Below are 26,012 nucleotides of genomic sequence, written 5' to 3'. Positions count from 1 at the left end.
GTCTTATTAGCATATCACCCTTTTATTAGTATAGATTTAGCTCTCAACAAGTATATTAGCCATTGCAATGTTTTGAAGTAACACATAAATTTTTTTCAGAATTTTCTTCAAAGAATACTTGATCCTGCTTCATATTGTTGAATAATTATTAACATCTTGATTCTACTTTCCCTAAATTATCTTATTATCTTCCTCCACAATGTAAATATATAAGCTGTTTCTATATGTTAATAAATGCTTGTTATATAGATTAATTTATATTTATAAAATACTATATTCCTACTATAAAAATAAAAATAAATTGTTTAAATAAAGGTAAGAAACGGCTGAAAAAATAACCATTAAGTGAAATTAACTAGTAATCTGACCAATTATTTGCTCTTTAAAATTTCACAAAAGTGTTTTAATTCACAAATCTGAAAGATTTTAGCATAATTTATTCTCATTAAAGCTGTTGAGAAAGATTAAATTTGTGCTAATCATTTATATAGCAATCCAAAATTATCAACTTGTTATTATCTGTGCTAAGTAATATTTTCTGTGATTGGTGTAATAATACACATTTTAGAATCCTTCTGCTTTTAAATTATCACATCATAATAAATACTGACTTGAGGATTTTATTCCCATAATTATTACTTCATTCTTCTGCATCGTCTCTTTATTACCTATATGAATATCCAGTCCTGCTATAATATCTTCATCTTTTGTATTTACATAACAGGTTCCATTTCTGCCCTGATACTACTCTATCTGCTGTAATTATGCTCCATTTTTTACTTCTATTATTGTTTAGTTGTTCTCTATCACTCTCTTATTCTTTTTTTTAAAATATATTTTTATTGATTTCAGAGAGGAAGACAGAGGGAGAGAGATAGAAACATCAATGATGAGAGAGAATCATTGATTGGCCCTCTCCTGCATGCCCCCTACTGGGGATCAAGTCTGCAACCCAGACATGTGCCTTTGACCGGAATTGAACCCGGGACCCTTCAGTCCACAGGCCAACGCTCTATCCACTGAGCCAAACCGACTAGGGCTCTCTTATTTTTTTTTAAGCAATGGCACCATACATTTTAAAATCTCATTAGTATTTTAAATTAACCCATTTTGGGTGGATTTCTATTGCCTCCTTTTTTATTCACAATCATTGATTTCTGCTTTTATGTGTATTATTTTATCCTACTACTTTTGACATTTTCTATTCCGTTATTTCTAGTTAAATAGCGTGGATATTTGTGGCCTTTTTTCTTCTCTACTCTAAGTTAAGACTGTTATAAATTTCCGGCTAGAGCTATATCTCACAAGCTTTGTAATATTTTTATTATCTTTAGTTACTTAGTGATGAGCTTGAAGCTTTCCCACTAAGCTCAGGTGCAAGGCAATGATATCCCCTTTCACCACCCCTCTGCCATCATACTACAACTCCTTGCTAATGCAGTAAAACAAGAAAAGCATATAAAAGGAAAACAGATTGGGAAGGAAGAAATGAAACTGTATGATGTTGAAAAGCAATGGGGAGAGAGGACATCATGGCCTTGTACATGATCTTAATGGGAAGACTTTGAGTTTCTCATCAAGTATGATGTTAGCTGGAGAAAGTCTTTATCCAGTTGAGAAAGTTCACCTCTATTCCTAATTGACTGAAAAATTTTATCATGAATGGATGTTGAATTTTGTCGTGTTTTTACTACATCTATTGACAATCATGTGTTTTTATTTTTTAGTCTATTGAAGTGATGGATTAAAATAATTGATTTTTAAAAGTTGAACCAGACTTGCCCGGGCTAGTGTGCTTAGTGGGTTGAGCATTGTTCCATGCACCAAAAGGCAGTGGGTTCAATTGGTCAGGGCACATGCCTAGCTTGCAGGCTGGATCCTTGATAGGAAGGTGTGCAGGAGGCAGCCTATAGCTGTTTTCCTCTTACATCAATGTTTCTCTCCTCCTCCCTTTCTATCTCTAAAAATCAATAAAAAACTTTTTAAAAATGTTGAACCAGCCTTCCACTTGTTTATGGTACATAATACTTTTTATATGTATTGGGTTCCATGTGTTCATATTTTGTTGAGGAATATTTTAAAATTATTGCCATAATTTTTAACTATTTTTAACATTATTACAGATGTTCCCATTTTTACCCCCTTTGCCCACCTCTTCCCAGACCCCAGCACTCCTTCCCTCTGGCCATCACTGCACTATTGTCTGTGTCTATGAGTTATGGATCTATGTTCTTTGGCTGATCCCTTCACCATAATTATAGATTATCATTAGTTGTAAGAAATGTGTTGCTGTAACACGCTTTAAGAAGTGTGCCTTGTATAGCCATACTGACTTCCCTCCTGACACCATGATTTCCTTAACACCTGACATTCATTAATCATTTCTCAATTTTCAAAATTTGGTTATTTTGTGAATGTTATATAAAATGGCATCATACAGTGTGCAGCCTTTGAGGACTGGCTTTTTTTCCAGTCAGCATAATGCTCTTGTGAGTCACCCAGACTGATGCATGTATCAATAATTTGTTCCTATTATTCTGTGGAATGCATTTACTGTCTTTTGATTAGCCACCCATTAAAGACATTTGGGTTGCTTTTAATTTTTAGTTATTATGAAAAAAGTGTCATGAACATTCATTTACAACGCTTTAAGTGACAATATGTCTTAATCTTCCTGGGATTATTACGTCAAGTATATTTGCTTGGATATGTTGCATGTTTATTTTTAAGAAACCTCCTAACTGGATATACCATTTTACATTCCTATAAGTAACATATTAGCACTTCCATTTCTCTACACTTTTAGTGGCTTTTGGTGTCCTCACTATTTGTTATTCTAGCCATTCTGATAAGTATGTAGTGACATCTCATTGTGATTTTAATTTGTGTGTGGCTAAATAAAATGTTGACCATATTTTCATGTGCTTATTTGCCATGCATATATCTTGTTATATTTTTGGGAAAATATCATTTCATATAATTTGCCAATTTTCTTTTTGTTTTCAAATTGCATATTCTGTTAACATGGTACTTCTCTTTGTAACATATACCCACACACTCAAACACTCAGAATTATCTGCCTGGGGGAGGGGGGGAAACTATGTATGCCTAAGGAGAAAATAAAAAATTTAAAAAATGTCTGTAGGTTTTTATTATTGTAGGCAATTATGTCCACATCACTTACAAACCTAGTGCCAAATGTGTCCTAGGATCTTTTGCCCATTTTCTAAGTGAACTTTTAAATTTTTTTCCTGTTTAGGTTTCAGATTGCTTGATATATTCTGTCTTTTACTAAATATGTGCTTTGCAAATATTTTCTGCCAGTGTGTAGCTTGTCCTTTTATTCTCTTAACAGTGGAGTATTTCACAGAACAAAAGTTTATAACTTTATGAAATTGAATAATCAACTTTCCAACTTATGGGCATTTCTTGAGGTGTCCAGTCTTTATTTTCAAAAGACTCTGATATTTCTTCTGTATTTTTTTCTAAAAGTTTTACCACTTATGCTTTATATGCATAAGGAATGAGACTTATATTGGTTTCTAGATTTGGGAGTATTTTTATTTTATTTTATTTTATTTATTTTATATTTATGTATTTATTTATTTTGCCAAAGGATATCCAATTACTTCAGCATCACTTGTGAAAAAAAATAGCTGTCTTTTTTCTATTTAATTGTTTTTCACCTTTGTGAAAAATCTACAATATTTGTGTTGGCCTACTTTTTGTTTCTTCTGTTCCATTGATATATCTACTATTCTTTCTCCAATATCACACTGTCTTGATTATCGTAACTATAAGTCTTGAAATTGTGTAGACTCAGTCCTCCAACTTTCTTCTTCTTTTTTGAAGTTATTTTAATAATTCCAGTTGTTTTGCATTTTCTAGTAAATTTCAGAAATAGCTTATCAATAGCTACAAAATAATCTTGCTAAAATGTTGATAGGATGTGTGTCAAACCTGTATATAAATTTGGGGAGAATTTACATCTTTACTATGTTGAGTCTTCCAACCTATAATCACAATATATCTTCTCAATTATTTAGGTCAGCGTTTTGTAATTTTTGCATGATTGACCTGTATGTACATGTTTCATTAGATCAACATGTATTCATTCTTTTTAAGCAATAATAAGTAATATTCTATTTTCAATTATTTTTGTGCCCTTGTTTTCAATGGTAATATACAAAAATACAATTGATTTTAAAAGCTGGTCTTGCATCCTGCAACACTGATGAATCTGCTTATTAGTTCGAGGATTTTGTTATAACTTCCTTGGTATTTCTAACTAGATAATAATATTATTTACAAATAGGGAGAATTATTTTGTTCCTTTACAAACTACAAGGTGGCAAAAGTAGGTTTACAGTTACGAGTACTCAAAACATAGCTTATTCTTGTATTATTATTTGTTAATTATTGCATTATTTATTTGTATTGCAACTGTAAAGCTACTTTTTTTCCACCCAGTATATACCATTTATTTCCTAGAGTTTCCTTATTGGACTCAATAGAACTTCTAGCACTCTATTGAATAAAAGTGGTGACAATGGATATCTTTGCTTTGTGCCCAATCTTGGGGTTAGAGAGAGTGAGCTTTTGTTGGGGCTGAGTTTTGTGGTTCGTTTTGTTTTGGCCTGCCCATGTTGGCTTTTCTGAATCTTGGGGTTCAAGTATGGAATATGAGGCAAAATGAGAATCCAGATAACTGTCTAGCATGTCATTCCTTGGCTCCTGACCTCCTGAATCAGGCTGCCTGTCAGAGTATCTTAATGTTTGTCTTATAATGTCCAGGGATATTTAGCTGTACTCAGTTGTAGGTATAGGAAAAACATGCCCATGCCATTTTTCCCACTTTCCATAATTTTCCATAACACCTCTTCAAACATCACAGGGGTATGATTTTGCCTGTCTTGCTTAATCTTAGAGGTAATGGTCAACTTTTTAAATACAGAATATTCTGCTACTTTGCATTGACAGTTAAAACCTATCTTTTTAAAATGTTGTTTTAAAAATGTGTTAATTGATTTTTAGAGAGAGAGAGGAAGGGAGAGGAGAGAGAGATTAGAGAAAAACATCATGGCTGCTGCCTGCAGATCCCCTAATGGGGATCGATCCCCACAAGTCAGGCATGTGCCCTGACCAGAAATCGAATGGTGACCTCTTGATTCATGGGTCAATGCTCAACCACTGAGCAATACTGGACGGGCAAGACTTACTCTTGATTAGCCTCATGGTGAAGGGAGTTTTTAAATTCCTATCCTTTACTGCTAAGCAAATAGACAGAAACAATAATCCCTAACAACAGCGTTAAGCAATCTTATCCCTAGCTAAAGTTGTTCAAGGGGTATAGCTGCTTAAGCATTTTATATCCAGTATATTCACATTACCATATTTTAAGAAAATAATGACTGCTTTCACATGTATGTCAGGAACATAGATGAACTATTAATTCAATTTGGAACAATACTTGTTTTCAGAGAATGGAGGGAAATTTTTAAAAATCTCCTGCATTTGGCAAATTATAATGGTAAAGCTACTATTAATTAATTTCAGTATCCGTGTCACTGACGGGGAATCTGGAAAGAGAATTCCTGCCTTGTGACTCCCTAACAGCTGGTTTCATTGCAGAGCAAGCGTTACTTAATTCCTAGGATCAACAGGGCTAGTAGTAGAGCATTATTTTTCCCCAATATTGTAATAACCACAGCTGTGCTTATTCATGGGCAGAAAAGTGTAAAAGAAGAAAATTCTGAGAATTTGTGTGATCATCAGAAATATCATTCCTGCGGGTCACCACCATCCTAAAAGCTATCTATTCATATTCTGCAGACAAACTGCATAATTAGCAAGATGTCTAGCTTGCTGGTTGAGAAATTATATATAGATGAAATTAAATAGCTGACTGATTTGGATACTGCACAAATTCCTAGTATACATATATTAGAATTTTAAAAAATATAACAAAAACCTACAGCATACAATTAGAGATAACAAAATATTTAATGTATTCTTAAAAAAACCAAATTCAAAATTGTTAGAAATTTATGTGGGTTTTTTTAAATTTATTTTTTATTTTTTTGCCATGCTAAATTAGACTAATAGAGGAAAATAATTGAAAAGGTAACTTTAAAATAGAAAACAGTTTTTAGATATTTTATCTTAATAATCCCACTCAAATATCTTATGTTCAAACAGTATGTTAGAGTGGAACATTGGTTCAGGATGAGTCTATCCACGTGGGGTATGGCACATCTTGGAATAGAAAGGCGTTCACCTCTAAGAATGTAGATATCTTTACAGACTATGTAATGTGCTATAAATACATAATACAACAAGAACCAACAATTATAGTTTAATTTGGTTTTGTGTTTTAATCTGAACTAGGCCATACATGTTCTTAACAATAATATTAATTTAAGCTTCATATGTTATATAAGAGACAAAAAGTTCTAAATTTCTTAACAAATAATGTCTTCCCTTTAAAATAGCATAAAGTTTTTAGCATAATCTTGTTTTATACCTACCTGTGTATAATGATTGTTTCAGAGTTACAATTAAAATACCTTGTCTTCCCTTGAAGTAATTGAAGTAATAATAAAAATGGAAAAAACTAAGCAGCAGATGTTCACAAAATGAAAAAAAAAAGATGAACAACATTATTTGATCAAAAGTTAATTTAAAAAACACACAAAAAAGAAAGACTGATGAAGTTACCATAAAATCTGGTAGGTTGCTGACTCATCAACTAATACTAGTTTTCAACAAATTTTTGTACTCAAGTTTCATTGAAGCAAAATCTGCTCCAAATTTATTAGTGAGATATAAAGGAATGAGACATAAATTAATAGCAACTAGACCTACAAACTCCTTATTCACTCAACTCTTTACTCTTATGAAAGTCCACTAAATAAATTGCCATCCTAATTTGTTGAAATGTGCAGTCAGAATACCTTGTTCTTTTGACATGAGAAAAAAGCACAGAACAGAGATACATTCTCCTCAAATTATAGGACTCCAGGAGATCGGGCTCCCTGTATTTTCTTAACCCAATTTCATAATTTATGAACATGTCTTAATGTTGATATTTCTAATATCTCTATGGCAGAAATAGAAGTTTTTGTTTTAAGTAACTGCTATAAACCAAATGTCAGTTTCCCCCCTAAATTCATATATTGAAGCCCTAATTCCCAAAGTGATGGTATTTGAAATTGGGGCTTTGGGGAGGGAATTAGGTTTAGATAAGGTCATGAGGGGGAAACCCTCAGGATGGGATTAGTGTTTTTATAAGAAGAGAAGAACCAGAGCCTTCTCTTTCTCCTGCAAATGAGAATATAGACAGGAGGAGGCAGTCTACAAATGAGGAAGAGGGCTCTCACCAGGCACCAAATCTGCAGGCACATCATCTAGGACATCCCAGCCTCCAAAAATGTGAGAAGTTTGTTACTTAACCTACCAAGTATATGGTATTTTGCTATAGCAGCCAAAACTGACTATGACAATAACTGTATTAGTCACTCCCAGTCTGAGGGCAGGAGAAGACCAATGTCTAGGCTCAAGCAATCAGGTAGAGAGCGAATTCTTCCTTCCTCGGCCTTTTGTTCTACTAAGGTCTTCAACATATTGGATGCTCACCCAGATTGGGGAGTGTGATCTACTTTACTCAGTCTACCAATTCAAATGCTAATCTCATTTAGAAACATCCTCACAGACTCACCCAGGAGTGTTCAACCAAAAATCTAAGCACACTGTGGCACTCTCAAGTTCAAAAAAAAATTATTCATCATAGTAACTTCTAGTGGTTATTATAACCACTAGAAGCTCCTTCCCATTTTTCATCATTATTTTAAATTTTTGTAAGGTCTTATATTTGTTTGTTCATTCATTCACGTTCTTATATTAGGCCCCAGGCACCATGCTAAGACATGAAAAAGAATCAAAAGTTAAGCATACCTATTGTATAATGTGATAACTGCTGTGTTTACCTTGTGGACCAAATTATATGAAAAGCAAGCAGGTAAAATTAAGTTTTCCAAAAAATATCAGGGCATGTTTTAAAGAGGATATGAAATATCCTAACTGCCTCTTAAAGAATGAGCACAGCTTCACAAGAAAGAAAGAGCATAGCAACCAAAGGGAATAGTCCCTAGCAAAGGCACAGAGGCCTGAAGGCTCATGGTTTGGGTGTTGAAATGGGAGGACTCAATGTATCCACATTGACAGTAAGATGCTGAAATAGACAAGAACCAGACTAATGCAAATTCTCTGAGCAATTATTATCCTTGCAGTAAGAATTATATCAGCCACTTTCTTCTGAAACTTTCCCTATAAATGCCTCTTTTCTCCACCATTTTTGAGCAATTTAAGAGTGTAAATAAATGTTCATTCTGTGAAATGCTTTCATTAGTCTTATCCTCCAATGGTACTGTAATTCTTTCCGGTTGACCATATTGCTTTGGATTCGTATTATAGATACATATAATTTCTCAGAAGGGCAGTAAAATGGACCATTAAAAACTTAGCACAAATTAGCTTTTTCATTATAATTGACTGCACACAGAGGGACCATAAGGGATCTGGGACATGATGCAGGTCCATTTCAATGCAAATGAAAGGAACAAAAGTGTGCAGATAGGGGATGCCATTCAGTTAGGACAGATCTCAGCAGAAAACCAAAATAGATTTTTTTGGATAATCTAAAAGGCAGCATGCGACTTTTAATTATCAAAGCACAGGAGGTTACTAAAGTAGTGATTGACAGGTCCTGAAACAAAATATAATTCAGCTATGCCGATCCAGTCCCAGGCTCTTCCAGGTTTAAGGATGGAGAGAAAGACAAACTGTCTTCATTTTGGTTAACTATCAGCATAGCAGACAAGAGACACAAAAGATGCACATAACATTAAATTTAATAGAAGTGGATGAGGCTCACTGCTGTTTTCTTTTATTCTTCATAACAGCATATTCAATTTGCTCTGGTCTAAGTGGTCCTTATGGAACCCTTATCCACAGGTGAGAGAGCCCAGAAGTGTAGTCCCTTAGCCTTTGCTTTTTATACCACATTTGGCTAGATTGTTGGAGGGATATGTCAGTAGTCAAGGATCTACATTATTCCCATGTAAGGAAATATTTACAGGACCATAATTGTATAATCATGCGTTTTATATTTTACTGAGTCATTTTACCAATTAGCGATGCTCATGTGGCTAACATGGCCATGGTCCACCAAAATTGTATGCCTCTATTTTTGTTTCTGCCTAAGGCTGTTCTGTCTATAGAGAGAGAATAAATATTTCAAAGAGATTATTTTTCTACAGAGATTATTCTAATCCATTTCATTTCATATTTACATTTTTATTTGCAAAGAAGTTCCAGTTGTCCTATTTCTTATTCTATGAAAATTCCAATGTCCATTTTTTTTATCCAAGGGAAAGTCATATAATTGTCAATACTTCTTAGAATTTTCTAGTTCGCTTCTCCAATAATCTGAATTATTGGCTTTCCATTATGCATATACTGATGAATGTCTGTTACACAATTTATGTTTGAACAAGGATGACATATTTCAGTTTCCTTTATTAGTTTAAGAGGTCACACATTTAATCCTTTAAACTTGAAGTTTAAATTCTTGAGTTTAAATTCTGACTCCAAGTTTAAAAAGCTAATTGTAAACAGTTATCTCAGTTTCTCTGTGCCTCTCATTGGGAATGAAATTGATAATGCTTATATTACATATAATTTTAAGAGAATTAAATAAGGTTAAGACATAAAATATATCATTTTATATGCATAAACTAAAAAGATATACTTTTGAATCTGAATCATACATCCCCATCTTTCTGACATACCTGTTTTCTATTCCATTAATTTATTAGTAAATCATCTACATTTATGTATTTATGTATAACTTTACTTATTAAAATATGCACTCAGTATTGGCAAGATTCTAAAGTTCAGTTGGCCCTCGTATTTGTTGAGTGAATAAATGCTACATATTTACTTATTTAATCTTACAGTATCTTAGATATATTTATGTATTGGATGATAAAAGAGGAATGAATAACCCATGACTCCTTGTGTTTGGAGTAAAATGTGCCTGGAAGATGACTATGCATATGAGTATGGGTATGAATATGGTCATGGACATGGGGAATGGACATCAGAGGAATTACAAACTAAAGCATCTCAGCATGACTAAACTATTAGATTTAAGATATTTGTTATCCAATCATTAAAATCCTGACAACGCAGATGATAACTAAAACTTACATGTCTCATAGAATCTACATGGCCATTCAAAGATGTAGGCTCCTTTTCTGTATTCCACTTCATCAACGTGGAAATGAACAGAATGCTCAATGAACTAGCTCATAACAGAGAAAAAAGAAAAACGTGGGGATGAACAGGAGTGGGGTGGGGGTGGCAATGGGGGGGGTAAGGACACATATGTAATACCTTAATCAATAAAGAAAAAAAAACAACAAAATTTAGCATTTAGATTGAATAGGTTGCATGATTTCCAAAAGTAGCCATTGAGTTTAACCAAAAAATTGACAATTTGTGAAGACCATCTCAAAACAACTGTCCTGAATTCTAGCCAATATTTTATTATATTTTATGTTGTCTCTAGCCAATACTTTAACATCCCACATTTCTGATTTTGTAAAGTGAAGCATTGAACACACATAACTTATTTGCCAAATCGGGTAAGTTGCATCTCTTAATCATCTGCTCTACTCTGAATCTGATTAACTTGGCTTTTCTATGCTTACTAAGATAGTGGGTGGGCACGCATTGCTGATCGATAACCTATAATCAAGCATGTATGCCATCAAAGTACTTGCCACATCAGAGGATAGATGAACCTAGGTGATATTATGCCAAATATTTAACCTACAACAGACAGAGAAAGGAATAATAGCTTATATCATGTTATTCCACTTGTAATCTTTATCAGAAATAATAACCTCTCATTTTAAGAGTATGGGTTTGACAGCATATCATTAGCACATGCATTTGTGCTTAACCAATCCATGAGACAGGTTCTGGGAGAAAAGTGCTATACTGTACCTGCCGGAAGGCTAAGGGTGCCTCCATTTTGCTCTCTGAAAGGATCTTCATTGAATCTGTTGTCAGAAGTTCAGGGAAGCAACAGTGAGAGAGCTCACTGAAAGCTACTGGCCATGTGAGATGCCCAGTGTCCTCAGAGACACAAGTACTAATGATAATGCTTGGAGATCAGACAGAGTCTCTATGTGGAGAGACTTTCTGAATGTCTCATACACACGAGCTCAAAAAGTGGCCTATATGGCTCCTATTCTTGACATATTTCCTCCAATTCCAAGCAACTCCCCACTCCAAATACACATAGTTAGCTGCCTAACCCAGAATTCACTCAGGAACTGATACTATAAGCTTAAACTAAAGAACTAAATGGGTATAAAGAAACATTGCTTTAAATTCTTTTTCAGGGACCTTACTCATTAATTGAACTTACTCTCATTTTGTGAAAATTAGGCAAGGAAATATGTCTTCCTTTCAAAACTTAACATCAGATCCTTAATGAAAATGCATGAATATATATTTAAGCTGAACTGTGAATATTTTATGAAGAAATTGGTTTATCTTTGTAAGGATGTATATAGAATGGCACAGCAGAAGCCCTGACCTATAACAATAAAAGCATGGGACTGAGCCAAGATACATAGAGTATAAATTTTTTCTTCTGCTAAATATTTTATCTTTACATGCTCCATCTGTAAGATGAAGAATTTGAACACTGTGACCTTGGGTTCTTTTCTAGTTGGATTTTTATAATTATCAGAGAAGAAAAAAAGAAATAATAGAAGTAGTGAATATACTTCAAAGTTTCATGTGAAATTTCTTGTTTACTGCATAAAGTCCAATGACTTCCCAATTGATCAAGTAGAGTTTGAAGGCTATATGTAAGTAGATTCGTTGACATAAAGCCATAGTTGTATTTCATTAGTAGAGTGCATACTTATTTAAATCTGCAAAATGAAAGTAAAGCAGAAGGTGATTTTAAAACTATCAAAAAGAAAACTTTTAAAGTTTCCTTCACCAAAAAGATGTAGAAAAGTTTCTTCTAATTTTTGAGACATAGGACTTCTAAAAACAGAAAAATTTAGTAGACCACAAACAATTTTTTATGAAATTATATGCTGTTTCTTTTTTACCACCTGGAATTTATTAGGAAGATGGTAGAATTCACCTTCTTATGCCCTTATTTAAGTGACATTTTTTCTTTATTGATTAAGGTATTACATATGTGTCCTTATCTCCCCCCTTCCCCCCCCCAACCCTCCCACTCATGCCCTCACCCCCCCTGTTGTCTGTGTCCATTGGTTAGGCTTATATACATGCATACAAGTCCTTTGGTTGATCTCTCCCCCTTCCCCCCACCCTCCCCTACCTTCCCTCTGAGGTTTGATGGTCTAATTGATGCTTCTCTGTCTCTAGATCTGTTTTTGTTCATCAATTTATGTTGTTCATTATATTCCACAAATGAGTGAGATCATGTGATGTTTATATTTCTCTTACTGAGTTATTTCGCTTAGCATAATGCTCTCCAGCTCCATCTATGCTGTTGCAAATGGTGAGAATTCCTTCTTTTTTACCGCAGCATAGTATTCCATTGTGTAGATGTACCACCTTTTTTAATCAACTCATCTGCTGATGGGCACTTAGGCTGCTTCCAAATCTTAGCTATGGTAAATTGTGCCACTATGAACACAGGGGTGCATATATCCTTTCTGATTTGTGTTTCTAATTTCTTGGGATAAATTCCTATAAATTTTTTCTTCTGCTAAATATTTTTATAATTTCAAATATAAATACTTGTCTATTTACTCCAAGGGTGCATTTTATGTCACAATGATTTTAATTTATCATTTCACTAAAATATGACCTTTATATCCTCTTATTGTAATAAAAACCTTTTGTATAACTAAGAGTGACTCAAAATATTGAAATATTTATACAGCATGGTAAAGCAGACTCTAGAAAAGTGAGGATCACTGGGTCAAATGGGAGTTCCATTTTTAGTTTTTTGAGGAAACTCCATACTGTCTTCCACAGTGGCTGCACCAGTCTGCATTCCCACCAGCAGTACAAGAGGGTAAATTTTTTTTCTAAGTGATTTAAGTTTCCACTTATCAGGTATAAATGACCCTTTGCAAACACCTGCCAGCTAAAACCCTGGGTGATCCTTGAGCTTTGATTTGCTACCACAAACTACCCAAAAAGCTAGTTTATATTTAGTACAGTACAAATCATCTAACTCTCTACAGATTTCTATCAGGTGTTTATGAGAAAAATCGCCAAACATCAATTAATGCATCAAGTAGAATGGATCAGTTAATGCATCAGTGGTCTTTGAACATATCAAAAAATAAAAATCCTGTTGTTTTCAGCAGCCTACAAACAGGAGTTTGAAAATGACAAATCATTTTCAAATGCACCCTTGATTGTAAATAATATTGTAGTGTTTAAGTCTGTACACATACAACCAGTACCGGATCCAAAATGCATTAAGAATAGAAAAAATTAATTTGCTCAATGCCAAAGAAATTCATAGGACACTTTTGCCTTTGATCTATAGTTTCTTCTTCCCATGAGTCTCTAAATCAGAGATGGGGAACATCGGGCCCTGGGATCATATACTAGTAAGGCCTGCAAAATCATTTAGTCTGGCCCTGCCAAGGCAGTAGGGGTGAGTTAATTAAAAGTTTGTTAGAATACTGTATAGCAGGCTAATTTTTAGGTTGATAATTTTGTATGGACTGAGAACGATGTTATAAATATCCAAATAACCCTTGACAGAAGAAAGGTTCCCCACACCTGCTCTAAATCATGGAAGGTTACATAGAAATATATAGATATGGACTTAGATGTAGATATAAACATACAGATAAATATACATACATACAAGCTATATAAACATCACTTTTCTAGAGCCTGCTTTACCATGCTGTATAAATATTTCAATATTTTGAGTCACTCTTAGTTATACAAAACGTTTTTATTACAATAAGAGGATATAAAGGTCATATTTTAGTGAAATGATAAATTAAAATCATTGTGCCATAAAATGCGCCCTTGGAGTAAATAGAGAAGTATTTATATTTGAAATTTTTAAAAAATGTATATCAATTTGAATTTTAAACTCCACATAGCCAACCCTAAGTCATTGTTAATTTTATTTATAATTTATTTAATTTCATATTGTAAACTACTACTGGCTCTTCAGATGTTGGTGATGTATTTTAATACAACTAGTGCCCCTTAGAGTCAATAGAGTCACCACTACGTGGACAACTATTAAATGTCTGTCTCCACCTGGCTGGTGTGGATCAGTGGTTGAGCATCAATCCATGACCCAGAAGGTCAGGGTTCAATTCCAGGTCAGGGAAAGTGCCCGGGTTTTGGGCTTAGTGCCCAGTGGAGAGCGGGAGGTGGCCAATCAATGATTCACTCTCATCATTGACGTTTCTATCTCTCTCACTCTTCCTTTCTCTCTCTGAAATCATTTTTTTAAAAATGACTGCCCTCATCATAAGATATTTGCCTATTCTTTAAATTTACATATTAGAGACAGATTATATGTACTCTTTTTCCTTTAAATTTACATATTGGAGGCAGATTATATGTACTCTTTATTTGTCTGTTTTTTTCCATAGTTTATAATGTTTTTGAAATTCATCCATGTCATTGCATATATCAGTAATTCAATTTTGTTACTCTTGACTAGTATTCCATTGTACAAGTATGCCACAATTTGTCCATCTCCTATGGATGAACCAATGGGTTATTTCCTAGTTAGGTTCTTATGAATAAAGCTGACTTACATTTTTTGTAGGATTATTCTTGTGGACATCGTTTTGGTGAATCTAGGAGTGGAATTGTTGGACCATATGGTTAGCATATGATTAATTTCATGAGAAACTGAACAATGGTATTCAAAAAATTCCATTATTTTAAATATGCACTTGCAATTTTTGAGACCTATGCCTGTTCCATATTCTTTCAAGAAATGGATGCAGTCAGTGTGAGTGTGTGTATATGTTTAATTTTACAAATTTGAGTGAATATGAGGTGGTATCTCATTGTAGTTTTAATATGCAATTTCATCACAATTAATGATTTTTGAGCAGGTATTTATGTTTTTGGCATTCTGACATTTTTATGTATAGAGTATCAGTTGAAGGCTGCCGTACATTTTTTAATTTGGGTTATTTGATTTTTATGGTTTGTAATATTTCTTTATATATTTTGCATGAGCCCTTTGTTACGTAGATGTATAATACATTTGTCACAGCTGTTTCCTTGCAGTCTGTTGCTTTCATTTCCATGTTCTCAATGGTGACTCTTATTGGGAAAACATTTTTTTTTCTATTTTGATGTATGGTCCAATTTATAATTTTGGTTTTCCCCCTATTATGATTAGTAAATAATGTAGTTTCTAGGATTGACATAACAATGTACCATAAACTGAGTGATTTAAATAAGATAACTGTATTGTCTCAAGATTCTGGAGGCTAAAAGTTTGAGATAAAGGTGTCCAAGGAGGTGATTTCTTCCAAGGCCTTGCTCCTTGCTTTGTAGATGGCTGCCTTCTCCCCATGTCTTCACATCTTTCTGAATGTCTGTTCCAAAATTTCTCCTCCTTATGACACCAATAATTTTGGCTTGGTGCCCTCTCTAATGACCTCATATTAATTTAAATGATTAAATCTGCACACAAAAAAAAACTATTTCTCAAATCAGGTCACAGTCTGTGTTGCTGGTGATTGGGACTTCAACATAGCAATTTCCGAAAGGGAACACAATTCAATCTGTAACAGTGCCTTTTTGGCAAATGACTCCTTGCTTTGCGCAGCTTGATAAAATATTCTCCCATGCTTCCTTCTAAAACTTCAATATTCTAGCTCTCACATTTAGGTCAAAGATTTATCTCTAGTAATTTTTTTTTGTTTGGTGCCAGTTAGAGATTAAACTTCATCCTTTCCATAAAATATCCAGTGCTATACCATTTGTTGAAAATAACTTTCTTTCCTCATTGATTTGTTTGGTGATATTGTCTAAAATTAAAATTAATTAGCCATGTATATGATGTTATTGTCTAAAATTAAAGCTGACCATGTATTTGTGAATCTATTGCTGGATTCTCTGTCTATTCCTTGAGCTGTTTTTCTATCTCTATGCCAATAACCACACTCTCTTAGTTATTGTAGCTTTATCCAATAGAACAGCAGCCTTGTAGTAAATCTTGAAATGCTCTCCAGGACCATGTCTTGCATATTCCAGCTGCCTTAGTAATTCCAGACTTCATTCTCCATCCAGAGAGATTGAGTTTTGTTTTCTTACTTTATTTCTCTGCATCATAGTTTAGAACATGCTCCCAAGCAAAAAGTCGCTGTAAATGTGGAGCTTATTTCATTTCTCTTAAGACTTGCAGTCCCTCACAAAATGCTGGATAATAACCATCTCTGGGTAAATTTTCCCAGTTGTATAATTGTTTACTAAGTCTGACACCAACTACCCCACCATCTCAGGGTCAGAGTTCAGCCTGAAGTTGCCTTGATCCATTGATTATTCTGTCCCAACAACGTAAGGAGATAGAGTTTGTTTGTTAACAAAGTATAAGTTTTGTTTGCTAACTCTGCACCTGACTTCCTACTCAGAATGACAACCTTGGAGATATCGCTTATCCTTCGTCATTGTGTAGTTCCCCAAACAAGTGTGATCATTCACGGATGGGAGTGGCAATGCAAGCTGTCCAGAGGGAAAAAGCCAAGGGACATTACTGCAGCTAGGCATGCAGCCATTTATTTGGGCAGAAGCACACCCATAGAGATCACACTCTGAATTTTAGTAATAGAGAAGCTTATACGGAATTCAGAATCTAAAGAGGTTTGCAAGAGCTTCCTTTTTTACAATGTTTATTCCATAAGAGATAATACAAAGAAAAGAACAAGTGTTTGGAGTTATATACACCTGGTAGAAACCTGTTTTGAGCCCTTATGACAGGGGTCCTCAAACTACGGCCCGCGGCCCACATGCGGCCCGCCGAAAACATTTATCTGGCCCGCTGGGTGTTTTTGCCGCTGCTGCCTGTCCTGCTTAGCAGCCGACTCGTCCCAGGCCCACAGTGCGCATGTGTGGAATGTCTGAGGGACAGTGAACTGGCCCCCTGTTTAAAAAGTTTGAGGACCTCTGCCTTATGATGTCTATAATATAATGATTCCTACTACCCATCTCCTCATGGCTTAAAGTGATATCACAGCAATGCTTTCTGTAATGCTTCAAGGATTAAATCAGTTAATCCATGTAACCTGTTTATCAAAGCATCTGTCTTTCCCTGTCTGCTTAATAAATGGTAATTATTGTTATTTTAACTGAAGGTAAATACAATAATCTTCAGCTGGATGCTAAAAGCCAACAAATGCCATCACCTACTGGCAAATATTCACAAGGGGCCTGATAGTTTAATGATGTAATTAAAAGATTGGTGTCATTGAAAGATAACAAGGAACAAACAAACAAACAACAACAACACCAAAAAAAAAAAAACTAAAACAAAATACCAAACACACGAAACATTAATTGGAGGTAAATGTATGTGTGGGGGAGAGGAGGGGATAAAATTCACCTTTGGTCCCCAAAAAATCCTTAAGAAAATAATCCTTTTGAAATTTACTCTTTTAGCATAACGAATTCCCTTTATTTTCTGTGTAGTTCTAAGTCAATAGTTGTGGATACTGAATGAAAACAAAAAGGGGCATTTAATATATAGAATGTGTGTGATATCTGTATGAATATGCGTAGAGTCAGTAAATGACTAATTTTGCGTTTTTGTCAATTTAACATTTATTGATTCTTCCCTTTCGAACTGGTGTAATCTAATCTTTGAACATAGCACATTTTAAGGATCACATTGTTATTTTGCAGTTATGAAATTTCTCTATCCCATATATTGTTGGCAAATTTTTACACAATAATAAGGAAATAATACCACCTTAGAATTTGGGTATAATTTAAAGAATCAGCAGATAAAAGAATATTTTCTAATCACTCACTGTTCCTTCAATGTTATTATTGAATTTAATAAATATTTACCTTTTTAAGCACCTTTACACACATACACCTATGCAAAGAAGGGTAAGACACAATCCCAGGTTCTGAACACCTTATACTCTTTCAAGGAAACTCAGCTATGAAACTATTGTAAAATGTATTGCTAGTGTATAAAAACCAGATAGCTTTTATTTTATTTTCTGGGAAACTTGGCAAAGGGCTCACAGGAAAAGTGATATCCCTTCTATGTCTGAACATATCAGTTATATTCTCTGAGAAATTCAGTAGGGGAAGAATCTTCTAGGTTAAGAAAACACCACAGGAAAATAAAAGGCACAGAATTAAAAAAAATGTATGCCATGTTCAGAAAATGGGTTAAGTTAAAGCATACATTTTATGGAAGAGACCAACAGAATGTGACACCTGAAAGACAGGTTAGGAATAGATTATGAAAGGTTTCAATGCCATTTTGAAGTGTTAGATTTTATACTTATGAAATTCAGGAGCAGATAAACTATGGTTTGATTTTTAAAGAAAAATATATAAAACATTCTATGTATAATACATTGTAACATAAAACATACAATACATAAAATATGCTGCATATGATGTATGATAATATAGTATTCTACAGATAATTTCTGGTGTTAATAATGTTTTTAAATTATTAGGTTATGAGGAACATGCATTCATTTATTGCATGTGCAAACCATAAAATAATAACTTTGTACCATTAGAATTATACATTCACTATATTTATTATATCCAGATTGAGGTATTTTTATTGATCAGAAAGCATTTCAATATATTCTTCATTGAATTACCTAGAATTTTGTTTCAGCATGTTGTATGTATGTAGTAGATATTGTTTGTTTTTATTGCTCCATATTATGTGATCCACATACTGATGTTTGGGGATTTACTTAACTTACAAATCTTGAGTCTGCCTCCCTCTAGAAAAGAAAATTCTCCTGAGAGCATGGGTACACAGGTGACCTAGATATCTGCCTAACTTATTGCTTCTGAAGTCAGATACCCCAAAATGCAGGAGAACAGAGATGAGAGGTTCGCTGTGTTTGCTTGTTTGTGTCTTTGCTTTATCTCAAGAGGTAAAAATGTTTCTTTTATTTGTTTTCTGAGTCTGGTTCTTCCAAGTCCTTAGGCTTTCAGCAATTCTCTGTGCCACCCCAAATCTTTCCAACATTTATTCCCTGCATGCATCCTGTGTAGACAGATTTCGTTGCTTGCAAATCAGATCTCAAATGCAAGGTGTGTCAACTCTTTGACAGCAGGTGCAGTGTCTGCTACCTCTGCCATCGTTAGCACAAAATCTGACAGGAGTTGTGCACTTGTTATGGGAGGCATATATTTAATAAACCAACAAAGAGATGGTAAGCATTACAATGACACGTGTGATTTGGAAACTATGGAGAACTGTTGTAGGCTGATTTTCTAGCAACGTGGCATGCTTTGAACAGAAGAACGTCTAAAGTACTGTGGGGTCTAATGAGGTATCTAAAACCTCCCAGAATTAAAATAGCAGCATCTTAGAATGGAAGAGCTTTGATGAGCTATTTAGTTTTGATTAGCCTTGTTCAACATAATTTGAATATCACTGTGAAGGAGTGCCATATGGTGTCAATAAATAAGTCTTCAGTGTGCTTCACTTATCATCTAAAATGTATATAAAAGGTCAATTATCCCTAATTAAGTCACTATTTTCTTTGGTAAGCATGTGTGTTTTGCTAATCAAGCACCCAGTGAGGTTACTGAGTGTTTCTGCACGGCTGATTAAGGACATGTCAAAGATAGGCGTCTGGAGAAAAGCTGAAATGCCGTGCTCTCTTTCAAAAATAATAATAAAGAGAAAACATATATTGGGGTTGTTTTGTTCACTATCACTTTTATCTCATCTATCCTCTGTCAAAACCTTCTTCTGAAACCTCTATACCTCCCCTCACCTAGGTTAATGGAACATAAGGATATTCTGGAATAGCTGTAGGCCAGGTCCGGTCCCCAGGGACTACCACCTGACATGCAAGGGCTCAGCACAGATTTACAATAAGTATGTGACACGAGGTAGGTAATAGGCATTGAGAAAGGAGTGCAGGCGCTGCTGTTGGGAACTAAATCATCCATCACATGGATGTGGGAGGTGCAGGAATGGGAACGGTGGTGTTCCCTAAGCATCCAGTGGAGCGCTATCATTATCCGCTACCAGCCTTTCTAAGAGTTTAGGGGGAAAACCCACTTTACTTAAATATAAGTAATAGAAAAGGATTACATTCAAACCCCATATTAAATTTCTGTAAGAAAAAAAATTGAGCAGGAAATGTTCTGACAAATGAAAGAATGCTAGGAGACACTAGAGAAAGCTGTGAACTAACATTTTTTTAATGAGGTAAAATAATAGTAATAAAAAAAGTAGAAGATATGAAAGCAATGCAAAAATCCTCTTAGGAAATATAAGAAATGCAACAATCAGGCAAAAAGAAAAACTGAAAAGAGAGCTTAGATGACACGAAAACAATGAGAAATAAACTTGTATATAATAAATTCAAATTATTTGTATAATATTTAAAATACGCAACAAAGACTAAACTAGAACAGAATAGTGGATAAACACAATAAACAAAATAATGTCATAAAATAAATATAAAATGGTAATCATTAACAAATGAAAACAGAGAATGATTAAATAAAATATATATAGAAATAATAGACAAAGAATGAAAAGAAAGATAAAACCAAAGTAATTGCACAAAACAAACAATAACATTGAAATGCATGAAATACATTCTGAACTAAAAGACAGCTTAAAGGTCTATATTTATATAAAAACTAAAAAAAATTTTATTGGAAGAATAGATTGGAAGTAACAATGGAAGCCAGAAATTATTGAATATATCTTATTTTATAGATTTGATTTTGGATACACGTAAAATAAACTGCAAGAATTAAGTAAAAACAAACAAACAAACAAAAAAACATCCCCTAATAATTAAAGGCATAATGAAAAAAATACACCTGTTTATCTTGTTGACAGCACACCCACCCAAAGGGAAACTACACTAAATGATCTTACACACATGTAAGTTTACTATACACCTGTTAAAACTATATACCTTAGGGACAAACAAAAACTATTGCAAAAACACTTATGCTGCTTTCTGTGAATTGACGGTATTATTGATACTTTTAACCCAAGACTCTTTTGTGTGTATTATAGAAGAAAGCTAATGAGTATTTATTTCATTGAGACTAGAGATTAGGTGTGTCGATAAATGAAGTACAAATGTAAGACTGATGAAATGATGTTTTGAAAGAAGGAAATATTTAATACTGTTGTCCTAATTTTGCATAAAAAGTATCATCAACTCATTCATACTTTATTATATTAAAAAGAAAAGAAAACCACATTTCCTAGCCCTCTCCATTAAAAACTATTTAAAACTATGACAACCCATTCAGCTCCCCTACCAGCCATATTGCTGACTCTTAATATCATTTCATATTAAACAAAGACATCTTGGAGATACATCTAGTTCTAGATATAGGGAAGGAAATGTACAAGATAAGTCAAGACTATTTTGTCATTTCAGGAAGTGAGCAAGATCTCAAAGATAAAAAGAATAATGTCAGAAGGACACCAGGACCAAGTTGAAGCTTCTACTAGTTAATTATGGGTCAATTTGAGCATCATTAGAAATAACAAGTGCAATGTGTTGAATATAACCAAAATGTGTAAATGCATAAATTCACAATAAGGTGGTAGATGGATAGATAAATAAATACGTAGATGCTAATAGGTTATTTTATCATCATGCTAGAGATCCAACTCATTATTTTGGAAAATGATAAATGGTGGAAATGGTTTTTCCTGCAAAAATTCAAAAGAGCCACTTACTTGAGGAGGTAAAATTTCCATCTCTAGAAGTATAACAACTAATAAAATACAAAGATGATAAAATTAGATTATCATTTTACAATCTATAATGAGATAATAGAGCTAGGTAATGATCATGAATGATTTCTAACCTAACAAAAAGTGAGAGCCGATATCATGTCCTTTCCAATCAATGAGTATCCTATACATCACCTATAGAGTGTTCTAGAGATAGGTATTTCCCAAACCTCACCAAACCACTGTAGAACTTGAACTACCAACTTGTGGATAATACAGCAAACAAAGAAGCATACTGAGTTACACCACAGTGACGCACTAGCACAATTCAGACTGAGGAATTTGCAGTTTGTTTGTTTTTTAAACAAGTTACATGCAAAGATTGGGAAAGAGAGAGCATTGATTGCAATGTATGAAACTCAATTTTATGCTGATCCTAAATAAACAATTTTGTGGGGTGTTGAAATTTTCCCAAAAGAGAATAATTATATAAATGATGTTTCAGCAAATCTATAGATATTGTGCAACCACTAGTAATAATATTTTGAAGGGTATTCAACAAATTGGAAATGTTTATGATATCGCCTTAAGTAAGATAACAGCAAAATGACTATTACGTGATTTTATATAAAACATAATACACATATAAATATGTATACACAAACATATCAATACATGAATACATATGTAGATAGATGAAAGATAGATAGATAGATGATAGATAGACAGAAAGAAAAACAAATAGACATATGATAAAGAACCAAAGATGCATTTCATAAGGTGATGGAATTGGGCATGCATTTTTTCCTTATGAATTCTACTTCATGTTTTCAATATATTTTGTTCAATGAAGACACATTGATATGTAATACTTTCAACAATATCGATTAAAAAGACATATTAGTGCAATTAAATAAAATTATGATTAACTGACTTTTATAGTCTTTTGCACAAGATAGAACTCCTTTTCCCCTCAATGAGGACAGTATGGTTTGAAAAGAACAAGGTTCATGGAGTTAGTCACAACAGGGTACAAATATCAGATCTGCCTTTATTTTAAACCCAGGTTGTAAACATCATAATGCAATTTAGTCCTTTAATCAGAATAAATTTCTTTAGGAATTCTATGTAGTTTATCTGGGATCAAACTGTAGATCAATACACTTTAATTCTCTTTTGTATTTCCTCCTTGACACTCAAATTTGAGAAACTTCTTTCTTATCTACTACCATTTATGAAAATGTGTTAAAAACAAATTATAATGTCTGAGATTCAAGTGAAATTTTTGCATTCTTTCATTTTTCTTCATTTACAAAACATAGATTTATAATTTGTTATTTTCATACACAAACTTTTGTATTGTCTATAATTCACTTTCACTAGACTCCACGTACAATCTTTCTGATAATAAAAAATGTACAAAGAAAATTGATGTTCTTGGAATTCATTTTCTCGGCTGAAAATGCAATTGGTGTCTAAATATGGTCTTTTAATTCTTTATCATTTCAGTTCTAAGTAAATTTCAGCTGTCCTCTTTTTTTTACCATTAAAATATCTCAGCCTGAATCTTTAAAGGGCAAATGCTATTTTGAAACATAGGTTTCGTTTTGGCCTACAAATTAATCAGCCCTTTACATCCTGCCAGTCACCTCTGAATTAAACAGCACTTCTCTTCAGATCAAAATAACACCTTCAGTGCTAGTCTGTCATTCCAAGTTCATGCCACTGTATGTCAAGACGGCGTCTTTGTAGCTCTCGGAGATTTGAAGGGGTTCTGGATTTTATTCTGCTTCTCATATTTCAGACAACTGCAGACTTTAAATGACCCCTCAGTGATTGGGCTCTGTGATTGGGCTCCCTGTAGCTGCCCAGGACACAAATTCGTTCTTATAATCCCCTTATCTTCCTCTTCATATTTAATAGCCTACTTTCAGATCTGCCTTGGAATGTCATTATGCAAAACCCACACACAGTATATGCTGCCTTAGTTATGTATTACAGCAGAGCAGAGTGTACCTAGCTGGCAATTTGGCTAATAAATATTGATTACTGTTAATAAAACAGGTGATGGACATAGCTCACTCCCTTACTTAGCTTACTTCCTACAATTTCCTGAAAAATCTACATTGTTAATTAAATTTGAGTTCTTAAATGCATTTAATATGCAGAAACATGTTTACAGATTAAATAGTAACCACCCTCTCTATTATAACCTACATATCATCCCTTCAACCTACATTCCCAGTCCTTCTATCCTGCTCTATTTCTCTCTTCCCATAGCCTTTAGCACATTCTTCTATCCTAGGTAATGCTTATTTCTTAGGCTAATTTTCAGTGCTAGAAATTATGCTTCACAAGGGCAAATATTTTCATCTCTTTTATTCATTGATACATGTCAAGTATCTACAGCACTGCCTGGCTCATAATAGACATCCAATGAACCCTACCATGGATTAGCACATATATGTATTCGTTTTGTTTTGTTTGATAGAGAGGAGGATATAGAATGTTGTATTTAGACATAAGATGCTCTTTTATTCAGGTTATTTGGAGATTTGGGGTTTTTATTGTAGGTATGTTATGATCATATACATACTAGGACCTAATCAGATGACTTCTTCATGTGATTAAATAATTTGTAATTATGCAATTGAAACAGATGGAAGAGCCAAGGTGACACACAATGTTCCATGCTGTCTAATAAAGGTAACATCCTTCATACAAAGGTAGCTACTCACTCAAGTAAAGTCTTGAGCAAAACTTTAAAGTAAGGCCACTATGTCTTGGACCCTCGTATCCTCCCCTCCTCTGGCTCTTTGCCCCTTTGCCAGTGTGCTTGTCTCCTACTCATGTACATTTCATTACTCATCACTACACTTAGACACCCATACAACACAAAGCTGCCAAAACTGATAAAATTTATCTGTAACCTATGCAAGAAGGAATTGAACGTTCCCATAGAACAAAACCTTACACTAAAGGGGTGGAATGGGGAAGATCTGCTGATGGAACTTAAAATATAGGGTGTCTCAAAAAATGCACACACAGACTTTGAATAGTTATAAAGGCAATATTTATTAATATACATTTTATTTTCAAAATTGAGCTATCACCTATTAAAATTGTGTATGCATTTTTGGGGGACACCATGTATATAGTTGAGGAAACCAAAAATATTGTGGCAGTATGACTACTCCTTTGACTCTAAAATCATTTTTTTAATCTTTATTGTTGAAAGTATTACATATGTCCCCTTTTTCTCCCCATTAACTCTTTTTGCCTGCCTCCAGTCCCAGCCTCAGGCCTTCACCACACTATTACTGTGTCCATGGGTTATGCATACATATGCATATAAGTTCTTTGGTTGATCTCTTCCCACCCACCCTGCCTTCTCTCTGAGATTCAAGAGTTTGTTCCATGCTTCTATGTCTCTGGATCTATTTTGTTCATCAGTTTATTTTACTCATTGTGAATGAGATCATATGATACTTATCTTTCTCTGACTGGTTTATTTCGCTTAGCATAATACTCTCCAGGTCCCTCCATACTGTCTTAAAGGGCAAGAGAGCCTTCTTTTTTACTGTTTCATGAAATCATTTAATTTGAGAAATTTAATTAAAATTTTAACTCCTGGGATTCTGACCCTAGCCATCCCCTCTCCCCCAATCTTCAATGTGACTTGTAGGAAGTATTATGCTCCTGTAGATTACTATAAATTTTGTCATTTGGACTATAATTGGCAGAGTCACTTCCTTCACATACATATAAAAAGCTAATTGCTGGCAAAACATGATTCTGCGTCACACTAGCCCTTTTAGGATCTACTAGGAAGAGGGAATGAAGGAAAGTCGAACTGCTCTAGCATAGTTAAAGACACTAAACATTTTAGTTTCAATTCTACAGAGCACTCCTGAACAAGGAATTCTTTCTTAATACTGAGTTTTCAGAACTTAATTAAGAATTTGGGACCAGGGTGTCTCTAGCACTGAAAAGGGCTATTCAAATTTCATTT

Source organism: Myotis lucifugus, unplaced genomic scaffold (genome assembly GCF_000147115.1).
Source record: "Myotis lucifugus unplaced genomic scaffold, Myoluc2.0 scaffold_51, whole genome shotgun sequence".
Classification (NCBI taxonomy): Eukaryota; Metazoa; Chordata; class Mammalia; order Chiroptera; family Vespertilionidae; genus Myotis; species Myotis lucifugus.
This window is presented reverse-complemented; position numbering follows the sequence as displayed.